General features: G+C 43.9%; 1 protein-coding gene across 4 annotated transcripts in view; it reads left to right on the top strand.

The window, feature by feature from the left end:
* The first annotated feature begins 2,683 nt into the window (after window positions 1-2,683).
* Window positions 2,684-22,835, top strand: part of LOC4578387 (uncharacterized) — a 63,419-nt gene continuing 43,267 nt past the window's right edge. The window contains exons 1-2 of one of the 4 annotated variants that reach the window (XM_061654814.1): window positions 2,684-2,840; window positions 5,096-5,531. The gene's annotated coding sequence lies outside the window, so the exon portion shown is untranslated. Of the gene's footprint in view, window positions 2,978-3,804; window positions 4,244-5,095; window positions 5,532-22,835 lie in introns of those variants that run through there. The other 3 variants (XM_061654813.1, XM_061654812.1, XM_061654816.1) reach the window with 3 other exon arrangements.

Genomic DNA, 22,835 nt, shown 5'->3' with positions numbered 1-22,835 from the left:
CGGCTCCGGAATCGGCTCCAGAATCTTCTCCGGAATTGGCTCCGATTCTGGCTCCGGAATCGACTCCGGAATCGGCTCCGGAATCGGCTCCTGACTCGGCTCCGGAATCGGCTCCGGAATCGGCTCCGGAATCGGCTCCGGAATCGGAATCGATTCCAGCATCGGAATCGGCTCCGGAATTGATTCCGAACACGGAATCGGAATCAGGTAGGTCCGATTCCGAGCTCCCACCACTAATTTGTACCGCACTCCACAGGTTTTAAGGTGTGTGTGTGTTGTTTATGTTCATTGTTTATTGATAAATGGAGGGTTGTTTGTCAATAAGGCTTACCAAGCGATTTATATACAATATAGAGTAACAAACAGAACCGCATTACAAAAGCTTTATCGAACGAAATTTACATCACGATAGCGTTTTAAGTAAGAGTTATGGGAGAAAGAAGCTCTCACGCTTCGGTTCGTAGACCTGAAATGGAGAAGAAGCCGTGTGATTTTGATTAAACTTTGTTAGAAACCTTGCACCTCCGATACATAATTTACATCAAGCTTATAACACTCTGCAGATCGATGAAACCGCAAACCGGTTTAAGGAGGGTTTGTTTTCATTTGTTGTCAAATTGATACCATCGAAGCATCGAATCGCAGGGATATATGCTTTTACACCCGCCAATCCACCCGGCAAATGGTTCCGCCGATACAAGCTGATAAGCTAATGACCGCCCGGCCCGACACACACACATATCGTTGGACTTTTAATTAGCGACCTCACCCGTTCGCTTTGCTTTGTTTTTGTTTATTTGTAGAAGCTAGTAGAAGTGTTTGCAAATATTTAAAAATCGATGTAGCCGATCGCTGGTGGGAGTAGGACGATCGTACATCACACACACACTGCTCTTGACCTGTGCGTAACTCTCGAGAACGCGGTTTAATACTGTGTTCACCTTCACGTTGTCCTTGTTGTAAATCATCAGTGTAACGTTACCAGTATTCTACTGTCGCTCTTAAAAATGTGTGACAAATGGAGGATAGTTTATTTTAAGATTGCAGTGCAGGCGTCAATATGAATTAATGTTCTTTATCTTTTCTAGCTGCCACAATGTGACCTCTATGCGTCCAACCCGTTCTCGAATGACATGTTCGTTTAAATGGTACGCAATCGGTTAGCAAAATTAGGAAAGTCATCCTTCCGTTTTGTTTAGCTGCTTAAAAGCAATTCGTTAACTTCTCTTGCTGTTTTATCATTAATTTGATATTGAATAATATTAGCAAAGAATTGGCCTTTCAAAGTAATAACAATAAAAACTCACATTAATTATTCCCACACTCGCCGTCAACCAACTCTCACCAAGCTCACTATTTTGCTCATATTATTGATCTCAGTATGAAATCGTCACTCACTGAGGTGAGGAGTGCCTATTCAGAGTGCGTGACTGAGTATAAAACGCGTTGTCTACAGGGGAGTGTGCCTTAAAGAGTAAATAAACTTTGCAGATGAGAGAATAGCCCAACTGAAGAAATATACAAACTTGTTAGTCCTACGGTAGAGCTCGAAAAAGTACTTTGACGCAAAAAAAAAAAACAATTTGTCAGATTCCGAGCATCTAGCTGATAATTTGAACAGTTTAGTATGAATGATTTTATCTGTTTTATAGAGAAATTGTGTATAATGCAGAAAAATTAAATATTTTTAGCATAGACATAACACAACAACTGTAAACATATTCGTTTGAAAAATCCAAATATGATCTTTAAAGTAAGCAGATTATGCATTGATTATCAAGGATTGCTAAAATGTGTCATGTATAACTAGTGCATTGCGTTTAACCGAATAAACAGGATGAAAGGAAATTTCAGGCACTTGAGAATGATCTGCAATCAGAAAGACTAATCAAAGGTCAATCAAAATGGGAATGGCGGTTCTTAAAATCAAAATGGCTTTTGATAATACAGTAGAACGTCGATTTTCCGGGGACGGATTAACCGGCGGGCGGCTTAACCGTGCGTATGAACTTGATAGTTGGCGAACATTTTCTGCGATGAACCGGCTAGCAAAAACATTTGTTGTGCAGCAATCTAGTGTCTAGTGATACTTTTTAACTTCATTTTTGATAAAAGACAATTTTAAATCTATTGATTGATGTTATTGATTAAAAAAATATTCTACTAGTGATTAATCGATTATTTTGACGTGAATTTCTAGTAAAACCAATGAATTTTTAAAATTTTATATGAATTTGACATTTCTTGGACCATTATCCGTGGAAATCGATTAACCGGCATTCGCTTGGTCCCGAGCTGCCCGGATAATCGACGTTCTACTGTACTAGCATCAACACTAACAAAAAACATAAAACTAAATTCAATGAACTGAATAACTATAATTTAATCGAAATCGGCAAGTTCAAATGTCAAAACCTACAAAATTTGGAATGTTTTTTCATGAATTTTATTTCATAAATCAAAAAGATTTGCTAAATTAACGTTAAAAAAAAGCTAAAAGCGTTAACATTGCAACCTCAAAGACACGTTAATACACTCGTTCTCTTATTAAGCCATCCTCATGTGAGTGGCCTGAAGCCGCCTGGGTAAAAAGCACACGCTCTCACATCAGCAACTCTCTCGCTGACGCGCTCTCACGCGTTTACGTGAGTGAGTGTACACGATTTCCTTTGAATTCGTTCCGACCGCATCCCGTCGTCAAAAAAAATCCAACCCTCAACCGCGTCGGACGTACGTCGTGTCGTCCGTCTGCTGCTGTTGATTCGCGGCGGCAACATTGAAACACACTGCGGGTGTGTGTGCGTGCGTGTGTCCGTGCGTGTTTATACGCGAAAAGAAAAGTGTGTGGATTATTTTAAATTTATTCTGCGAGTGTCATCGAATTCGAAATAGATCGGAATTACACTTTGTTGTATTGCAGTTTAAAATTAGCGGCAACGAGTGAGAACGAGCTGCCTGCGAACGAGTGAGAGTTTTGGTGCGTTGCTTGCAGGCATAGAATACGCGCCAGCTGTGTCCGCCGGGCGATGGGCTGAATCAGGTTGATGTTGGTGTGTGGTGAATGAGGCTAGGATGGAGTTCTTCTTCTAAAATGTTTTAAACATTTTGCACAAATCTGACTTAAACCCCACTTTAGCTTTATCTTCAATGCTGTCCAGTCCCAGTTTCATTCACCCCCGAAATCTCAAGTGCTTGTCCCGTTTTCTCATTATCACGTCTCCATCCCCAATGGTGGTGGTGGGTTTGTCGCAACGGACGCGTGCCGCAGGCAACGGGGTAGTAGTAGTCGGCCGTCGTGGTGGTGGTGTGGCGCGAATTTAATTTATCACTTCGAGTGCGGCACCGTGTTTGATTCTAGACCCCGGCGCTCAACACAACACAAGCGCAAACGGCGCAATTTCTGCTAACGCCGTCTGGCTGAGAGCTCTCGCTCTCTCGCTCTTTATTCTACGCGCAGCGTGTTTGCGGCACGATTCGCTCTCGCGGCGCTCCGTTTCGCGCCAGCTGTCGGTGTTGTTTTGCAAAAAGCTAGCCAAAACACACACACTCGCCTTTGAAGGGATGCGATCGCATCAACTGCAAAAAAAAAATGGAAATGGCAAAAAATGGGGCAAAGATGTTTATTGCAAATTGCTAATCCGGTGGGAAAGGTTAGAAAACATACGAAACCCCAAAAATCGGCAACAAACACAGCGCCAGCGCCACTCAAGAAGCGATGGTGTAAACAAATTAAATTGAAGCCGTCTAGCGGGGGGGGAGCCGATTGAAGCAGTTCGATCGTAGTAGGCGAAGGGGAAAAGAGTTGGAGAGAGGGGGGGATTGTTATTGTTGTTTAGGTGAAGGCGCGACCATTACCGGACGCGCGCGCGCGCACCGTGTGCACGCGTGAGTGCATGAGCGTGGATGCTGCTGCTGCGCGTGAGAGGCGTGGAAAAGAGAAAGGAAACATGCGCTCGTATCAAAACAGTGAATCTAAGGGTGTGTGTGCATGTGTGTTTACAGTGGTTTAAAGTTGGTGCACCGTGCAGATACAGAGTGCATTCCACCGATCGAGCTGCAGCGGTGTACCGGGTCGTGGCAGCAAAGGCTGTCTCCTTTTTCTCGGCAAACACAGACGCGGTCGGGTCAGAGGAAGCCATACAACAAAAACAACGCGGCGTCGTTTGCAAAAAACTGAAAGTGCTTCACTGTCTTGCTGTGTGTGTGTTTTTGCAGGCCCAATTGAACTGCACTGCGGCAAGAGGTTGTTTACAAGCTATCCAAATCCCCAAACAAGGGGAAGGTAACAATAGCAAAACAAAAAGAACATATACAGGGTTTTCCAGGGGTTCTCATAGTTGTGGGACACTTCCTTGACTCTTTCTTATTGGAAATGAACTTTATATGATGGTAATTGGACTCTTTTGGACAGGCTGCTTGAAAATTCCTGTTGGATTTGTCCAGCAAGGGTGCAATAGAGTCCAACTCCCATTACATTAAGTTCATTTCACGCAAGCAAGAGTCAGTAAAGTGTCCCACAGCTATGAGAACTCCTGGAAAACCCTGTAACGGAAGTGAACGAGCAGCAAAGAAAGGGGGTAACAAATTTGCCATGAATTTTCCCACTGTTTTGTTTTGACGGCGATGCAACTCAGCATGGCGAGCGAACGAGACGAGCTCTGGTTGGTTCCCATTTCGTTCACACACGAAACATGTTGAGTAAGGGCAGGGCTGCACGAGCAACCCTTGCTCGATGTGCGGAAGTGGCAGTACGGAAGGCGTAAGTGCATCGAATGCATCGTTTGTGTGTGTGTGTGTGGGCCGCGCACGCGAATGGAACGTGGTTGGAAGGAAACCACAGACAAGATGCACCGAGATGTGTAGAGAAAAGGTCACGGAAATGCTGCGTTTTGTTTTAGCATCGTTCGTTGTCAAACAAGCAGGCTGTGTGCTGCACAGTGCACGGAGGAAAGTCTGTGACAACTGCGACATTTAATTAACAAAGAAAGAGAGAGAGAGAGAGGAGCAAACAAGTGCAAAAGTGAATTTTAATAATTAAAAGAGCAAATAAGTGAATTTAATTAATTCGTTTAATGTGTTGTTTTATTTTTCTTAGAGCTCAAAAACAAAAATTAGTAAAATATTTATTACGACAAGCGTTCTCCAACCGAAACCTAGCCTCCGAGCGTGTGTGTGTGTGTTACTATGGTGATGTACGGCAATTGTGGCCAACGACCGCTCAGGGGACGACAAATCAGCAGAAAGGATTGCAGTGAAGGTCCGTGAGTGAGTGTAGTGTAGTGTGGTGCGGAGTGTGTCCGATTTCTACCCCGTCTGTGCGTGCGCTGCTCGTGTGTTTCTGTGTTTGTCTGTGGCTGTGAAAGTCACTTCAAAAAATTTCGTACAAATACCCTCAAGAAGAAAGGCGAGAAAGAAGTAGTGCAAAAATATAAAATAAAATAATCCAATCCAAACGACCGTCTGTGCCCGTGGATCACTGCGAAAAATCGACCATAAAACCAGTTTTATGCTGCACCGGGGGAAAAGCGACGGTAAGTTCCTTAACCTTGGGCAGTCTCGCCGTTCCCCCTTTTGCTGGGTTGAATTTTCAAACCCTTTTACGTTGTGTGTGTGCGTTGTTGCTTGCCCCTAATGCCCCCCCCCCCCCTTTCCCGTGCTCCGGTTTCGGGCATTGTTTTTGTTTGTCCGCTTCCTCCCCGGTCGCTGTTGGAAAGAACCGCAATGCGACGGCTGCATGCATGGCGCAAATCGGTTTCGGTTTGCGTGATCATCATCCAGCCCGTCGCACCGTCGTCGGCAGTTGGCTCGGCCCGACTCCTGTGGCGCTTTGCTGGCGATTTATCCATTTATTTATTCCCCTTTTCCACTGCCTGTGGGGTACGTTCGGTGCATCGTGTCTACTAGCCTGCATATAAATGTATGCCAACACACACTCACACACACATATATATAACGACACCCACATTGGTTTTGCGTTTGAATCGGTGCCGCCGATGACGGGCTTAATTCAGTCATGCATCTTCGCGAGCACAAAGATCGTTCAATGCACACACACACACATCCTCGATCAGTCATTGTCACCCGGGGGTGGTTGGGTGATTTAAAAATAGCGCGCGCCCTGTACGTCTCGCGTAAAGTCTCGCTGGCGGCCGCTTGGAAGTAAACAAACGGCCGCCTCTTAGGCTACGATCGTTGAGTTGATAGAGAAGAGAAGGAAAAAAAAAGAAGCACAAAACAACCTCTAACAATCAGAAAACGGCGCTGGCCAAGTTGCCAAAGTATCTTCACACGTATAAGCAAACGTTAACGCAATAAGTGTACGATCGTGAAAACAAGGATCGCGAGCAGAGGGCGATCGAGCAGAAATTGCAAACGAAAACAAACGTACCAGCAACAAGAGAGCAACAGAAAGGAAGTAAAACAAATAAAATAAAACACTCAAACAACGGTCAGTCCTCATCAGATTGCACGTGTGTGTGTGTGTGTATGTGTGTGATTGTGTGGTTTGGGATCGAGTGTCACGTTACAAGTCGAGCCGCTATTTTATTTTGACCGTCTTTTTTGTTGCCTTTCTTTGGCAGAAACAAACTCCGTTTCCTCCCAGCTCGCCCGACCGGCTGAAGCTGCAGTTAAGCTGCATGATTGATTCGTGCTGATAATGTGCTTCGGCAAGCACAAAATTCTTGCTTCTCTTAAACGGTCTGAAGAAGGAATGTCTTCGCTGCATTTTCTGCACCATTTTTTGATAAAAAAGAAGGAAAATTGCTTCGTAAACAGAAAAATAATACAAAACACATAACAAGAGAACCACACACACACACACATACACACAACCGCCACACATTGGCCAAAAAGTGAAAGGTCGCTTTCGGTGCACAAACTCAGGAAGCGGCAGTTTGTGTGACTTCTGCATTTTTCTCCCAAAAGAAGGGGCCTCTTCGACCCACCCTTTCTGTGGCGGAGAAAGGACTGGAATTGATCGGTCGATCTCGGGTGGTGGAAAATATGTTAATCGTTTTTGCCGTTGTTGGAAGAGCGTTGGTTGCACACAGGTGAGGGGACAGGAGAGCGTTTGACTGTGGGTTGAACGCAATCCAGTGCACTGCTCTTGGGTGCATCGTGTGGATTGTGAAGGTAATTCGATGCAGGAATGTCAAACCGCTGCTTGATGGAGTGTGTTTAAAGGCTCTCAAATATGCAATTTGAAGCAATTTAGTTTGACAGCTGTACCATGAGAATACTGTTGACGCTTTTTAAAGAGCACGCAGATAATTGGTTGAAAAAATTGTAATGTTAAAGCTTGTACTATGGGTACTACAATATTTGGTCCTTCGAACCGGATGCGGGACCATGCTTTCATCAATTTGGTAGTGATTCATGCGTCCAAACAGTCTTAACAGATAGAGATATGAGCTACTCTAAGACAAGAGCTCTTAAAGGATGTGTTTTTATAAACGTATACGAAGCATTTATCGATCGTTTATACTTTGCTTCATTATATCCAACATAGTACAGGTTTGACAGTCCTGCCGCAAGTGCAAAGGGGAAAGATAATTTATTGATGGAATGTATCGCAGCTAATGGAAGCGAATACCAGCGCGAATACATGCTCTGTCCAATCGTACCGTAGTTGTAAGCGAGCGATGGATGCATTTATGGATGAATTTCAATCATTTTGCCTCAATACTCCGGTCCCCTCCTCGGCCTGCCCATTCGCACGCAGTGTGATAAGCAAATGAGCTATTATTATCACATATCCCAATCTCATGGCCATTGCCTTCTCCGGCCAGCGTACTACATTTACAGCTAATGCTCTCTGGCGTCTTTCAATTGCTGGCGACCTCTAATAACGACTCCAATTGCTAATCGACTTTTGATGGAATGTCATCAGCGTGCAATAGATAGCACTCTCTCTCTCACACGTGGGACACAGTGGATCGGTGATAAAACGGGGAAACAAATGTACAAAATACATTGCCGCTTAATCGTGTTAAATCGTGTTAGAACGTATTTAGAATTACAAAACCAAACGGCACTGCAGCAATGGTGTTGGTTCAAAAAGAACTGACAAAAAGTGGACGAGACTTTGGCGTAGTAAAGTCATCGTCCGCACGCACCACTTTCCACCGTTCTTGGTCGTAAAGAAAATTTACACATTTCTTGCGAAAACGGGCCCTTTCCAAAAACAGATGTTTGCACAGATTGAGCGATACTCTCGGGCAGGTTTGCTTCCCGGGCGTATCGAACAGATTTTATTGATTATTTGCTCCCGCTTGGAACGATTTCTCGTTAGTTAGAAAAAGGAATTGGGATGTTTTTTTCTTCCATGCCGTCATTGAACGGTTCAAAGAAGCGTGAAAAAGAAACGCCCACAAAAAAAACCTGCTTCCGCTCTCATCTCGATTAGCGTGACCCGGCCCGGGACCTTTTCATCGCGCTTATCAGTCCCTACCGATCGCAAATCGAGCAGCTCTAATCAAAATGAGTATGCTTGGGCCTACCCTAATGCCCATGTTTTGCCTTTATTTATGAAAATAATAGTGTTTTGTGACTCGGGAGAATATTGTTTTCGGATCGGTAGAAAAAAAAGAAGAGTTTTGATAATGAACAACATTAAATTGATTACGGCTTTTCGGAGATTTTGATCTGACCGTACGGTAGAGGGAAAGCAAATGGAAAATCGAACACTACTTACTCCACGGTTCCGATAAAGCGCCCGGTAAACAGTGACCGAATCCCACTTTGTACGTGATTTACATCATGGCAAGCAATCATTGCGAAATAATGCGTACATTGTTTTACGTCAACGGCAGCTTCTAGAGCCGGCCAGGACAGCCAACCCCAATCCGTCTGTTCTCGTTCGTTTGCGCTTGGCAGATGTTTTGTGATTCGCAGAAACCGAACCATCTAAGCAAACGTCTCGGCAACGGGAGACAAGTGCGCCTACTACGCACCGGCGGATACAACAACACATTTATCAGAAATGGAGCACAACACACGCTTTGGCTCCCTCTTCAAACAACTTCCGCTACGCCTAGCCAGCGTCCAAAGTGTGGCGACACAATTGAACTGATTTGTGTTGCCGTTATTAGATGTCGGTTGCGTTATGGCGAAGGAAACTGCGTTGTCGTGTAAAACACACAAAAACGCGCTCCTTGCAACGGACCGATCGTCCCATTCACGGACGAAGCTTTCGGTCGTGAACACTTTAAAAATAAATAATGCGTGCTTTATTTATCTTCCACACTTTTTGGCGGTTCGATTACGAAGAAAAGCGCGCGTCCGCTCTGGCTGGGGCCGTTCACTATTGACAAACGATCCCGGGCCGGCCCGGGACGCACGCTTCCGTCCGCTAGAGAACTTGGTTCGCTGTAAACAACCCGAAAGCCCCATAAGTCAACATTGAGCGAAATTTGGCCGAGCCGAGGTCGAGGGACACTGGTTGGAAGGATGAGCGAAGCTGGCGGCAAATAAACAAAAAAAAGCGCTATCCAAACCCCGGGCCGCCTCTGCACGGCGACGGTCGAGGCGCGTAAATGTGTTGAAGCGTAAGCGATAAAATACACGCAAACCGAAGCACACACACCGACAAGACGCGCTCTAGAAAGGATGCGTATCTCTTCACACAGCTTGGCCTCCCCGGTGGTAATTTGAGGGCGATGATACACACCACACTACGCCCCACGGGCCTCTTTTTTGCTCGGGAGGCATTCCTGGGCGTTTGGGCGGGACGTCGAAAAGCAATTTTCTCCTTGGCTTGCTTTTTGCCGTACACACACCCGGGAAACTCGGCGCGCGAAAGGCTCTAGAGAATCTGCATATGATGTGGTGGGTGTGTGTGTGAGTGTCTATGTGTCTGTGTGCGTAAATTCCCACGACGCAACAGCACAAGCATGCCCCGGTGCCTGTAGGGGGTGATTCTTCCACCAGATCAAACATCAAAACCCATCTTCTTTAAGGGAAAGGACCTTCCGGTGGGAATGAGGCACACTGGGGAATTTAGTGAATGCGATGTGGCCATAAATACATTTGCGGAAAGGCACAGTATCTAGTTTTTGATGTTGTTTTAATTATCTCAGCATCTACTGTACCTATTTTGGTATTCGAAGCGTTCTCTAAATTGATGTAAATTAGTTGAAATGAATTAACAGCAGAGATGGTTTCTTGATCTTCATTCCAAGTGTTTGAGGCTATGAAAATCCTTTGAAAGGAAATTATTTAATTTTTTTTGCAAAAATAAATCTACGGCCATACGAACTGCCTTTCCTCAGTTATCCAAAATTTACGCCGTTGCGGACGAAGACATCTGCGTAGATATATTTTGAAGATGTACCTCGATTCTGAACAGTTCCTCTTCAGTTTTCGCTACAAAATTGTTGGCGTAGAGCTTTTGGCTTCATATTGATTCCAGCAAATTTGGATGGGACTCAGCTAGGGGATGTTGGACCAGTTCGCGTACCAAGGTGTCATATCGAAGTTAAGCCGGTCTACCTTTTCAGCTTCCTTTGGAACCTCATGTCGCTCAAGGTCGTCGGTCATTCGATGCCGGGCCTTTTTTAGGTGCTCTGATTATTGTCTAATAGTGCCAAGATGTTAGGCCGGTCTCGTAGTGCAGTCGTCAACTCGTACGACTTTAACAACATGCCCGTCATGGGTTCAGGCCCCAAATGGACCGTGCCGCCATACGTAGGACTGACTATCCTGCTATAGGAGTGACTTATTCACTGAAATCCAAGCCTACAGGTAGAGTGGTACAGACAGGCCTTGACCGACAATGGTTGTTGAGCCTAAAAGAAGAAGAAGAAGAAGTGTCGAGATGTTGTAGACACCGAAATAGGCTTCCACGACGCGTCCACAAACTGACCCACGGAGTCCGTTTTAGACGCTACGGGATGCAGTGTTTGGATGCGCACACGCTTCTAAACAAAGGTGCTTCAATTGTTTGCCCATCACGGTTAGAGTTCAACTGTTAGAGGGTGTCAAATTTTTCCAGGAACTCATAGGATATTAATATTGATAATGTGGAAGAAAGTTTGTAAAAAGACGTTAACGTGAACCCATGAAAAATCAACAAATTATCTGTCCATTTTTGTTCGAATGCAAACGCTATTTACTGTTATTCATTTTGAAATAGATTATCTTTTGCAATAATTAGGCTTTAAAGTGCGATGTACTATAAGAATTTAGTGTTGAAGATTTAAAAACATAATTTATCTTCAAATACTGCACTCTGGAAGTTCCTAATATTTGCCCTTGTCGTCCGCTTAGACACTTCTGTAGGGACGGCACTTTCTACTGGCTCTTTCTCGTGCCTCATAAAATATACGATATCAGTCAGTGCTTTTTCCCACTATTATGTTTCTCCCCAAATGGCTCAATATCGTGCTCTTTACCTAAACAAGATACACCTACGTTTAGCGTGTTTTTTTTTTCGTTTTTGTGGCGCACCGAATTTCGTTCACTGTTTTTAGGGCTAGATACTTAACGAAAGCCCCTGCACACACACAAAACGAACCAAATCCCACTCGAGGGACTGGTGTGTGGTGCAGACCAGATATGGATATTTCGGGCAGAAACACACACTCGTCGGCACCGTACGTTGGTGTGTGTGTGTGTGTGTGTTTGTGTTGATTATATTTATCTTTGGTTGCCGCTGGCGCAGTCCTACCATCCTTTGCCGGTTACAACATGCGTAAAGTGAAGAAATCCTTGTTTATTATCGAAGCAACATAGGCTAACAGCCGGCAATCTGCCGGTTACTGGAGTAAACCTTCCCCCGTCCGATCGCATCAACTGTGCGATGCCAAGCACAGCGACACTTCCTTGGTGTGTGTGTGCGTGTTTTGCTGGTAGATATGATGCCGATCCACCAACGACGCGCACGACGCACAACAGCACGACGCGCTTTCCGATTCCTTTGGAGTATTATTTTTGGTATCATAATCCTCCCTGCCTCCCCAAGGTCCTTCACACCGCTTGCAAGCGAGTGACTGAGCAAAATCTGTGCACCGTGTTTTTCCTATTTGCCCTGCTCCCCACGGCATACGCGCCGTCCCCGGACGTGGGAATCACATGCTGTAAACGTTACGGTCTACCTCCCGCTCTCCTGATGGAGACGCCTTGTGTTTCACCCGTGGGCCGGCCTGTGTTTACAGCGGCACGTGTCGCGCAAGGATAATGCGTACCCGGTGCGGTTTGCGTTGTTTTGGTTACATTTGCTCTCGGTGCGTAAGTAGCGCTGAGCTGAGAATTGGGCAAGGTCCAATGACTCATTACACTAAAACACACAGTTGCTGGATGGTGATTGGTCCGTACTTTACCCTTTTTAGCGTTGGGGTGCTAGCGTGTTGTAGTTAATGGGGTTTGGGACTTGTGAGGGGAACTAGTGGCAAGGCTGTGAGGGAAAAAAATAAATTAGTCTTGTAAGAGTATGGCATTAAACCAGGCATTAAATCACGCGTTTAAGAACATTTAAATGAAACAGTATTTTACAGAAAATGAATTTGGTTCTTCAATTGTACTTTGAATAACATAATTAACTTATCGGCTTTATAATAAAAAAGTTAATAAAAAAAATTAACCAATCGTCAAATTGATCAGTTCAATGTTACAATGACAAACCCATCTAGTCAAACAATTTATGGAAAATTGATTGTAATAAGCAAACATTGTTCTAAATGTTGAAAGATCCCTATTTTTTTTTTGCAAAAGTGTAAATAAACCTAACAAAGCAGGGCAATTTGCCAATTGTTGCACACCACCCAATTATTGCACACTGCGTATAAATTGTTGTTTATCCAAATATTTATAAAACTTTGATAAAAGCTAGCATTTTTCCTTTAATCTTGAGCATTTTTGCCACTTATTCCACAATTTTATTATTTTAAAAGAGCATTTTTTAAGCAATTCGGCCTTTTTGGACCGTTGCTCCTGAATAAAAAAAGAGCATTTTTTTCAAATTTTTAAACACAGTTGAAATATTTCAACTGATTTCGATCAAATCGAAAGCAAAAGCGCTAAGAATTGTGCCTCACAAAGTAAGTTTTTTTTGGCCCTGTGAACAACTTACACTTTATATTTTGATTGTTATCAAACAAATAAGGGTAAATCCCACGATCCGGTAGCAATTTTTTTATCTTGTTGTAAAAAATACTTATTTTAATCCACATTGGAACAAAGAAAGTGCTTCGATCCTATTTATTGCGCAGCCCAAAGCCTCCTTTTTTCACCGTGCTATCATATTGACAGCGTTTTGTTTACAATTGGCGTGCGGTTGTAGGTGCAAATTTGCTACTTATTTTGCGGAATTCAGGCTTGAACAAAGGGCAAACGTAAAATGTAACAGTGTATCGTATTGTCTTTGACATTATTCGATAGAAAATCATCCATTTAAAGGCTCATTTTTGTTTATTTCAGTGTACTAGAAAGTGTGCAATAATAGAATGTATAGTTGTGTGCAACAATTGGATTATTCAATAGGTTCAATTTTTTTTATCTTGCCATTATTCATCATTTCTATCCCTCAAATAAAATATACATAATATTTTTTTAACAATAATAATATATAATAAACACTCATAACCAGAATATTGTTAGTTTATCCATCTCAAACATATGAAATACGTTGGCTGTTCCCTTAAGTGTGCAACAATTGGCAAATTACCCTATACATAAAAGAATAATATTTACCGCAGAGACAAATAACAAACACCATAATAAGACCTTTTTATGTGACGTTTACTCGCCGCGAAAGATAAACAATTCCTTTCCAAAGGTTAAAATGTGACGTATAAATAAAACTTCTGCACTTAATCCACCACTGAAAACGTTTTTTCCCCCGTGATAACACAACGCAACATTGTTGCGCTTAATCTCGGTGGCAAACCGGTTCGGTATTGATGCGGCGGTGCGTTGCAGTGCGCGTCACAGGGGCTGTGGCCTATCAGTCGGTGCTATTTGGGAATTGTTTATAAGAAGCCACTTACGCATTCGAGAGGTCCGGTCCAGGCCAGCCTGTAGATTATTTGCTTCGAGCGCGTTCCCCGAGTGACGGCGCGTAAACTTATCAGCGACATGATTAAAGCCTTGCCTCCTCTCTTTCGCCAGGGAAACGTAACCTGCAATAAGGGCGAAAAGTATGTTTTGCGCTATAAAAAAAACTCTCTTTTAGGTTTACTCAAATCGATTTAAATAAAAAACAGCCACTTGATTGCCAAGCCTTCATGCGTTGAAATAAGGTTTGCTTTCGGATCATCCCCACTTCCGGCGGGGTGTCATGTTAATCCAGTCACAATACCGCCCTGCCCTGGCAGTGCGTGTGAACGTTTGTTTGGCTAAACCCCGTTGAATGCGGCAGTGCGGTGACGTACCGGTGATGGCGTGCGGTCAACTTTGATTCGCATGATGTTGTTCATCCGGCCCCCCTATTCATCGCGACCCCCTGCGACCTTTCCCCCCATTACTCAACTCTCACCGTACGCAGCACACTCCGCGGCGGAAGCTTGATGTGTGGTGCGTATTTATATACAAACCCACTTCTCCCACACACACACACACAAACACAACAACAACAACAAACAACAGAAAATGTGTGATGAAAATAGCAAATCATAAGACGCGTTCACAGTTAGTCACGCATAGCGAAAAAAGGGGAAGCATACTTTTGATAAGTGTATAACGTTGTAGCATGTTTGGTTTGGCAGCAAAGCTTGACGAAGAAAAGAAAAAAAAAACATGTTTATTTACATCCATGCTAACAACGAAGCGGTACTACAACTACACGAGGGGAATGGTTTTGTTTAGGTTTTTTTTGTATAATATTAGTACTATTTGTAATGATTGCTTCTTTATCACAGTTTTCCTGTGCATTAGCTTTTTATTTAACTTTATTTTTGATGTATCAAAAGTATGCATTACAGTGAGAGCTCTCTAAGATGTATCTTCAAAGATTCGTCAGCTTAGACAGATATCCATGTAGGGGACAACAACTAGGTAAAAGTGTTGCTATAAAGTAGCCAAGAAACCAACAGGCGAATTTGAGAGTGCCATATCACGGAGAGAGGAGAATCATCATGGAGAATTTGTGGTGCCAAATCGCCCTAGAGAGACATTAATCTTGAAGAAACACAAAATGCATATGGCATATGACGCTCAAAAATGTCCATCTTCAAGAAACAATTCATCTTGAAGAGATGATTCTTAAAGAGAGTCCACTGTAAACATCTAACCACTTTTATGCATTGTTTTTATTTGACGTTTAGAGTAATGTTGGCTTTGTTTATTATGTAAATCTAATAAACCAATTATCGCTATCCTCTTGTCTACGGCCTCGTCCACTGCCTGCCTTTACAGCCCCTTGCAACCTGTTTCTGCTGACGCATCGCTTCGCTATCTTGGGCATGGTTTGCTTTGGCGCTTCCCGATGCCGCCTCCAGTGCTGATGCTTAATCTTTAAAGTCGTGTTGTGGCGAATGAAGACGAACTCGTGAAAAGGAAACCCTTCATCAACCGTCAAAGGTACGGTTCGCGCGTATAATGGGCCGAGGGTTGGTGTTCTGCCGTGTACAACCTGCGTGTACAACAAGCGGAGAACGGAGAACAAGCTCGATGAAGAGACGCTGAAAAAAGAAGAAGAACAGCAACGCAACCACGCTAAGAATATTGATTCGCTTATCAAGGTCATTAGTGTTATTCACATTCTCGTCGTATACACTTGCTCTCTCACTCACTCTCTATTTCTGTGGGCTTCATGTGAAGGCTTATGCTATAGGCCATCGTGCTGTTATGCTGTCGTAGCTCATTCGTTCTTTTGCGTGGGTTTTTTTGCTGCTGCTGTTGTTCTTTTGTTTTGCTTGTGCGAGCTTTGGCATTTTTTGGGAGAAGTCAATGACAGCGCTTTCGTTGTTTTTTCTCTTTCTCTCTCTCTCTCTCTTCTGTGCCGTTTGTCGTTGAGTGACAGGACTTTCGGCAGCATCCATCCCGAGAAAGCTAATCTGCAGTGTTTGTGTGTGGTACCGGCACGGCACGAACACGCGAGAAGCGTACAAAAATGGCAAACAAAAAACATTCCGGTTGTTGTGATAACCGAGCACCACAGCACCGTTACGTTACACGTTTCACATGTTAACATTCCGATGTTTTTGCCGAATTTTGGAACGAGCGTTTCGAGCGTCATCAAGCAAAGTGCATCAACGAATGGGGGGAACTCGGTTGCTACTTGTTGGCGTTTATTTTTAAATCGCAGTGGCTCCATACTAAAGGCACACACACATAGGAGTGCTGCACTAAAACATTGAAGGATCAGAAATCTGTGCAAACATCGACATCGATCGCACACATCGGGCAAGTGTGAGTGGTTTTGTTGTATGCCATGATTCGGTACGTTACGGTGTTCCTATCGCAAAAGGGGGCCCTTGGTTTGGGCCCAAAAGATGGTTGTAAAAAGCGGTAGAAGAACGAAAGAAACGCGCAACATTAAAGAAATAAATAAGCACACAAATTCCCAGACCCAAGAAAAACAACAACAACAACACTATCATCCGTTCACACACACAGAAGGAGAGACAAAGTACGAGCGCGCGAGCGTGATGAATAAAATGAAGGGCGCATAAATTTGGGACCGCGCTTGTGGTTCCCAAAAATTTGGGGCAATTTCATATTAAAATGAGACGTTGTGAGGGGGCTAACGTGAGGAGGGAAGGGTGCGCCGTGTATGTCAATGAAGCCCGCACGGCGCGAGAGAAGGAGCAAGAGAGAGAGACGACTTTATCGGCGGGTGGCGGTATTCGCGTTTTGGTAATTGAGTCGCGAAGTCGTCGCGCGGTGGTTCGGGGCCAATATTACGCGCCACGATAATACTGATTGTGGATGGGTGTATGAAATGTATGAAAAGAAAGCACTTGCTTACACATGTGTATGTGTGAGAGATGGTTAGGAAAGCGGTGAAGCAGCCAGATTACACACATTCCACGTACGCCGTAGATGTGATGTGATGTGGTGGTGGCAGGCTTCTGTGAGATTCTGTCGTCCTGGGGCGTGTTGTCGCTCTCGTAACACCGTTACACTACACTCCCAAAGTCGGTAAAGTATGCGAATGGGATAGGAATAATATTACTCTCCGTCTGTTCTGGCGATGGTACGCTTCGGGCCGCGGTTTGTGACGCGGAAGCGAACGGGCTGAATTGAAATTATGCAGATGAAACAGCAACGGGCTTTACCAGCAACAAACGGTGCGTGCGTGCGTGCGTTCGTGTATTGCGCAAGAACTCATGCGTATACATACGCGCGAGTGCCAAATAAAGACGGACGCGCGCGAGTTCGTTAAAAAGCTCCCAATTATCAATTGTGGTTTGCAAAGTGCCCCAAAGGGTGATGATGGAAAGGGAGCTAAAGAGTCAAATTTATTCTTAAACAGCATCCCTTTCACCACCGGTAGTTTCGCTTCACTCGATACTCATTATCCATGATGAAGTTCGATGAAGTCGTCCAGGCAATTGGGGAATGCAGTGGTTTTCAGCCCGGTTTGGGGTGGTTTTGATTCTCATTTTTGTTTATTATTTTTCTGCAAATTAGGTTTCATTTTTACTCAGTATAATTTCATTATCACCAGAGCAAAAGCAACAAAAACAAATTATTTACTTTCTGAACTCTTTTTAATAATTTTATTATTGTTTTTTTTTTTTATGACAACTCTAGCAGTTAAGTTAAGTGCTGCAAAATGACCCTTAAATAGTCTTTCCTAATTTATTTGAAAGATAAAAACGTTGTTTTGTGCAACGATTACATTATTGATAATGTCGTTTGTGTATAGAAAAAATCCAAAATGCTGTATGAGTTGTTGAGCAGCTACAAAGTGTCAAACGGAGTGCTAATAAACTGTCCTCTTTTGCTGCCCCTTACAACACTGCGTAGGTGTAACGATTGCACAATCACACCTTATAACTTCCCATCGTAACGGAAAACAACCGAGTCGAGGAGTGTCAAATATAACAGCTCGTAAAAACAAAAAAACACCAGCCCATGAATTGCCTTTTTGCAATAAAATTTAACCTCACACGCTTCAAATTAAAACACCATAAAACATGGACGCTGAAAACCACTGCACTGGGCACGGCAGCACGAGAGGAAACAGAAAACAAAACAACGCAAAGGGATGGGGAAGCAAAAAACTGTCACACATTCTTGAGCTGATCAAGCGCAGTGTATTAAATTATGCCATTAAATGGAGAATTAAAAACAAACCCAGCGAAAGAAAGAGAGGAAAAATGGCACAGGAAACATCAAGCTTTTTCAACACTTCACGCTGCTGCTGCTGCTGATCGGAAATTTTATGTGCCTTTCCTATCCGTTTATCATCATTTTCAGTGAGTGCAGTTGCTGCTGGCAAGGAGGGGGAAAAGATCGTCTTTTTTAATGCTTTGTTTTCATCACCCTCTCGCTCGCACTCTCGTTAATTTTTATTTTATTTGCCCAGTAAACTAGCCGCTTTATTAATAACACGTAATAAGCGGGAGGAGGACACGATAACGCTGTTTAAAGCACCATCATAAGCGTTTGTGGCTTGCATATACACGTTTCGGTTGTTTTTTTTTTTGCTTCGTTGCACAAAAAAAGATGCTTTTTTGTTGTTGCTGTTCTTACCTTTTCCTTTTTTTTGTTGTTTTGCTTCAGTTTGCAAAAGAAGAAACCGGTTCATAGGGAACGCTCTTACGCGCTCGCCGTGAGTGTGTTTATACTGGTCCGCACTAGACTGCCTTTTCTTTCAGCGGAGTGTGCAGTGGGCAGGGCTAGCTTGATAGAAGGCGACCGCGGGGAAGGTTAAATAATTCATTTTAAAGGTTGCTCATGAATGCACTTCTATAAAATAATAGCCCTTGCCCTGTCGTGTGCTTCAGTGCGGGCTCCCGCAGAAACATTCGCCTGCCGTTGTGCTGTTGTATCTCACGGGGCTGTACGATGACCCAAGAAAGTTTTGCGTCGCCAGCGCTTTCGGGACGTTGTTTTTCGCTTGCCTCCGGTAGAAACAAACGCGAAGGAAAGAGTCAGAGGGAGGAGGTTAATCAGTCAATGTCGGTGAACAACTTTGCTAACCTCCGAAGCGATCATCGAACCTGGCCCCTGTTCGAACGGGCACCCGAAAAGCGGATTATGCGGTAGCCAAACTCTCTGGCTGGTTGGTGTCGTATTTAACCACTAAAATCATCCCCCAGAAAGAGGTGCAGAAGATGATGTGGTTCGATGGGTAGATGGGTTCACTTCTTGTTTTGCTGCGTAGATACACCGCTTCTGGCGTTCTCCCACCGGCCTCAATAGCACCGCCAAACTGTTCGATCTGTGCACGATCTCTGCCATGGTAGCTGCTATTTAAATTTTATTGCACCTTACGCACGCAATGCTGCGTCAGAGTTTTATTGCACTTATCCGGGAGAGGGGACGGTTTATTATCTTGCGTAATAAAATGAAACGAATCACTATGATCTACTCCCCCGGTTACGAGCAGCATGTATGATTGGGATCGAAACTGTACAATTGGGTATAAAAAACAACAAAAATCCAAACGTTGAAGCGTTCCCGATGTGACGATGTGATGTCCAAGGTGACTCAAAAACAGTGTTGGACAAACCAAAAAGCAATCTGAGTTGAAGGTGTATCCAAACTTTGGATTTATCTCAATTATATAGACCGTTATATACTTCACGGTGGGGCATTCCCGTGATACAGTCGTCAACTCGCACGACTTAACAGCAAGCCCGTTGTGGGTTTAAGCCTAAAATTTACCGAGCCCATAGCAAGGACTATCCAGCTGGTCGTGAAAGCCTGCCTGTCTGTATAGGTCGGCAAGTCTGCGTAGGACGTTACACCAAATAGACGAAGAAGTATTAAGAACTGAAATTCTGAATTTCTGAGTCAAAATCCCAATGTCTCATTAATTCATACCTAGGTATGCTCATTGTCGTACCTAGCAATACAATTAGGCTAGCAGATATGGAATACTTTCTTCAGCTTCAACGTCTTTAAACGCTTACTGATTTACACTTAGCAGGATAGTCAGTCCTATGTATACGGTGGCATTGTCAATTCGGTGCTTGAACCCATGACAGGCATGTTGATAAATCGTACAAGTTAACAACTGAACCGGTCTGGTGGACCTAGAACATGTATGCCAACAGGGATATACTACATAACTATTCATTGGGATCGTTTTGAAGAACCACAAGATCTTCTTCTCACAAGATCTTCTTGTCTTGTTGTTGTCCACAAGATCTTCTTCATACAAGATCTTCATGTCTTGTTGTTGTCCACAAGATCTTCTTCATACAAGATCTTCTTGTCTTGTTGTTGTCCACAAGATCTTCTTAGAGCATTGACACGTATCGGAAGTTGCAGAGTCATCGTTTATTCTTACTATGTATATGTGCCTTCTAGTATCACCGAGTCACTGTAAAATATGTCTTCTGCATCTGTATATCTACAAGCAAACCTTCAAGGGGCACTGACAGTGCAATGACAATAGCGCCAAAGGAGCACACAACCATTAATTTAATAAACTGTTTCCCAAAAATCGAACCCTATTCTCGATCGACGCAACAAACACGTCACCTTAATTGACCCTTGCTAGAACAGTGTTCGCTTGTGCGAACCACCATAATGATGGTTATTTCAGTTTGATTAGAATTTATTCGACGATAGCGCACACTAGGTGAGGGTGTTTTCTGTGTTTTGGATGTTTCCATGTAGAAGGCTGCTGATGAAGAAATACTTGCTCCATTTATTTGCGAAATACATCCTTGAGGCTGTGCGACCGTCCGCCGCCCACTTAATTATTGGTCAAAGGTACACGTGGCCACGATGCTTTGCTTTCATTGCACGCGGAAGGTTACTGACAGCCCGGAATCAATGAACCCCCCCAATGGCTTGACAAAACCTTATTGAAGAGTCGATATTGGCGGTGGCGGGTTTCTTGCTTTCATGCGGCGTACGTGCGTACGTTTATGGCCGCTGATTGAGTTAGCGGGGTCAGAATGTCAATCGGCGGCGGTGGTCTTCGCAATCGAACGTCCTGGCCAATCCGGTTGGTTCGTTCCGTTTCGGTGCTCCCATTCATTTCCCGCGCACATTTTGCAAAGCTGCTGCTCTGCTCTTGCTTTTGCTTATTCTTCCACCGCATAACAGTTCGGTTAGGTCAAGGTTGCTGTTGGAGTTAATTGAAGCTATTTGTTTGTGGTAGCGGAAGGTATGCGGGAAATGCTGTCGAATTCACTCCGCATATTTGAGCAAAAAAATAAATACGGCAGCAGGAATTTATCTTATCGTGTGAGAGGGTGAGATTTCAAGGGAGAGAGAACAAAACAAAAACAAAATGATAACCACTCCATATTGCAGGCCAGACCAATCAGCAACACAATACGCGTCATCCGACATATTCAACACGGGCAATTGTTCAATTGCGCGCTGTAAACAATGTATATAGTCCATTGATGAGCTAATTTTATTTTCTTTCTAAATCGATCACGCTGTTGACGGCTCGGTTTGCCCTTTAAGGTGTCAGCCGGTGACGGAATGGGTCAAGCTTTCCATTCGATCATAACAACACACTATGTTTACGCCGGTTTCGAAGTTCCCGGGCGATTTTCCGGGAATTGATTAAAATCAACCAACACCACACACGACGGGGGTGTTTAGAAAAGCAACCCTTTTCGAAACAACACTCGGACGGCCCCGGCCGGCGGTTCAAAGGTAGATGATTATCATGCGTGTTTGATTTAATTGGTTTTGTTGCTGTTATTGTGTATGCCGTCCAATAACGTGCCCAAGAAACGTTCATGTTTTTCAAAACATATTAGCCTGAGAAAAACAAAACACACACACACAAACGAACAAAAACGTTCCAAGCTTTGACCGTTTTCTTGTTGGTCCTTTTTGTCGGACCGTTTAACATCGCAGGATTCGAAATAATTCCCCAACAAAAAGGAAAGCAACAATAAAACCCGTCCCTTTAGCTTTCGGCCGAATATTTTTTATTAATGCACACAAAAACGCGTCCTGGGAGAAAAACCCGACCAGCCCGCCCGCTCGTGACTGGAAATCGTAAAATTCTATTCACCGTATTCCGACGTGCGCTTCCCACGTGTCCTTGCGTGCTCACCTGTGCGTAAGAATAAGGTAGGCACGCGGTCGGCGCCCAGTAGGGTCTAAAAATAAGGCCTTATCGTTCCATTTTCAGGTCGGCAGACACACAGAGAGCAACGAAATGTGGTGCGTATCGTAAAACACTGCCACTTCCGGGGGGGATGTCGAGATGGCGCCATTTTTTCACGTATCATTTAGCCTCGTGCTCGAAGCTCGAACCAACGAAGCATAAAGTCTCCCAAAAAAAAGCTTCTGAACGGAAATATTACATCCAAACGTCATATATCAGAGGGTTTTGGAAGGATTTATAAGTGGTTTGTTGTTGCCGTTTTTTATTCTTCTTGCTCGTGCCCCAGAGGGTTTCAGGGAAGTTCTCTTCTTTATTATTTTGCTTGCTGATTTGCTTGATAAAGTTAATACGTGTTTGACAAGCCCCCTAAACCTTCCCGCATCGTGCAGTGTGATCGATTCTCTTAAGGTTGTTTCTCATTTTCATATTGTGTGTGTGTATGTGTGTATGTGTGTGTGAAGGGTACGAAGAGAGGGCAAAGACCATGCAAGCCACCGAGTGGTGGTCCCCCAACATTTGCAATTCCAATGCTGGTTAGCTTTAATTGATAGTTTCCCTTGGGCTCTCTTGATTTAATTTTTCCCCTCAGTTCCCTGTCCTCTCCGGTGCGGAGGCGGGCCATTGAGTTAAGCAACCT

Source organism: Anopheles gambiae, chromosome 3 (genome assembly GCF_943734735.2).
Source record: "Anopheles gambiae chromosome 3, idAnoGambNW_F1_1, whole genome shotgun sequence".
Classification (NCBI taxonomy): Eukaryota; Metazoa; Arthropoda; class Insecta; order Diptera; family Culicidae; genus Anopheles; species Anopheles gambiae.
The sequence above is the reverse complement of the archived record's forward strand: the minus strand, read 5'-3'. Positions and strand labels throughout refer to the sequence as shown.